A 2,390-nucleotide genomic window follows, 5' to 3' on the forward strand; every position below is an offset into this window, starting at 1 on the left:
GTTGGCACTAACACTCCCTCATGTAAGCCTCGTGCAGCTGCAACACTCAAGCCTCTGTTTCTTATCAAGGCCTTCATTGCACCAGCTACTTTTCCTGCTTGTGTCTGTCTACTTTCCACTTCTTTTGCACATTTTCCTCTCTTTTCTATCATTGTACCCAGGTATTTGAACTCTCACCAATTCCAGTCTCTCTCCATTCACTGTGACATCACACTGGGAGTCACCTTCTCTCTCAAAAACCATCACTTTACTCTTTTCTACATTTACTCTTAAGGCACGACGCTCACAGACATCAGCTAAACTCTGCACTAGCCTACCAAGTTCTTGTCCGGTACTTACAAGCAGTACTGCATCATCAGCATACAACAAATTTGAGATTTTCTCTCCATCACCATTCATTACCAACGTCATCCCTCTCTCCATTACTCGTGTTTTTACTTCTCTCATCACCTACATATTGAACAACCACGAGGACATCACACAATCTTGTCGCACACCCACACAGACGGTGAACCATTCACATAGATGCCCATTAACCCTTACACATGCTTCACTACCACCATAAAAACTCTTGACGGCACCTAGCAGCTTACCATCTACACCGTACATGCGCAAAACCTTCCACGATCTTTCTTTGTCTACTTCGTCGCATGCTTTCTCCAGATCCTCGAATGCCATAAACACCTTATGGTCCTTCTCACAGGCCTTCTCTGCTATCTGTCTCACTGCAAATACTGATCCACACATCCTCTGCCACTCCTAATGCCACCCTGTTCATCACCCACTAGGACTTCTGATATCTCTCTTACTTTCTCTGTAATAATTCTTCCATATACCTTCCCTACCACACTCAGTAAGCTTATGCCACGATAATTCTTGCACTCACTTCGTTCACCTTTATTTTTGTACAGGGGTACAATCACAGCCTTTTTCCACTCAGCGGGTATAGTTTCACTCGTCCATGCCTTCTTACATATCTCCAACAAACACTTCATTCCACTCTCTCCACTACATTTAAGCATCTCTGCATACACCTCATCAACCCCAGCTGCTTTCCCTTTTTTAAGCCGCTTCACAGCACTCTTCACCTGTGCGAGTGTCACGTCTCCTGGCACTGCATTCCTTCTCTGCACACCCCCAAAACCAATCATGTTTACAGCCGCTCTGCTGTCTCTATCCCCATTCATCAGGTTTTCAAAATATTCTTTCCATCTGGTCCTTACTTGATCTCCATGGGTTAATAATCTACCACCTGCAGCCTTCACACCATCCCATTTCTTTCCGCTTTCACTTCTACATTTCCGCACCTCTTTCCAGAATAACTTCCTTCTTTCAGAGTAGTTTTCATTCATTTTTCTTTTTAGATCATCATTTACCTTTTTTTTCCTCTTCACTAGTCTCTTTATGTGCTTCCATCTTTAATTCAACTGAACCCCTGTCCTGTAACCACTCTAGCCACTTCTTCCTCTTTTCCTCCACTGCTCTTACCCTCCTCATCCCACCATGCCGTACCTTTCTTCTTTGTTGTTACTCTTGCCACACCACACACCGCTTTAGCATTCCTAACTAAGCAATCCCTATATGCATTCCACAGGCTGTCCAGATCCATTTCATTCCAATTCACTGATTCTAACTCCTCCTCTACTTTGGTCCTGTATTCATCTGCCATTTCTTTGATCCTCAGCTTCTCAACTTTCAGTCTTTCTCTCTGGCTGCTCCTCTCTCTCTCCTGGTCCACCTCACTCCTCTCAGCTTGATCTTGCATACCACAACCATATGATCTGACAGACCTCCACATCGTCCTCTCACGGCCCTCGTATCAGCAACCATTCCCATCATCGACCTCTCTACGAGCACGTAATCAATCAGGCTTCTTTCAACACGATCCCCGTTCCCTCTATACCATGTATATTTATGTGCATCTTTGAAATACGAGTTACAAATGCACGACCTCCTTTACTGACATAATAATAATAATAATAATAATAATAATAATAATAATGTGTTAACACAATAATATTATAAAAGAAAAGCATACGGAAGCCGAATGCTAATCGCCCGCCGGAACATGTTGCTGACCAAGTTACATACAAACCAAATGTGAAGAAAATTTGCAAAACTCTACGGCATTCAGTCACCGCATTTCACATGAAGCCAATCCATATTAAAGAAACTAGACACAATACTCGGTTCCAGGGAGTCTGACGCACTGATTTTGCCAGCCGAGGACAGGTGGATTTGGTAACACTGCGCGATGCACTCGGGCGGTGCTTGGTGGATTTCCGTTGTGTTTGAACGTGCACCAAATTGACTTTGTATTCCAACCAAGGCACCTCATTGATTTGTTAGATACCGGAATATACAGATACAAATTAAAGCAATGATATCTT

The sequence above is a fragment of the Coenobita brevimanus genome, chromosome 66 (assembly GCF_032717465.1).
Source record: "Coenobita brevimanus isolate Jiangsu-jjx chromosome 66, ASM3271746v2, whole genome shotgun sequence".
Taxonomy (NCBI): domain Eukaryota; kingdom Metazoa; phylum Arthropoda; class Malacostraca; order Decapoda; family Coenobitidae; genus Coenobita; species Coenobita brevimanus.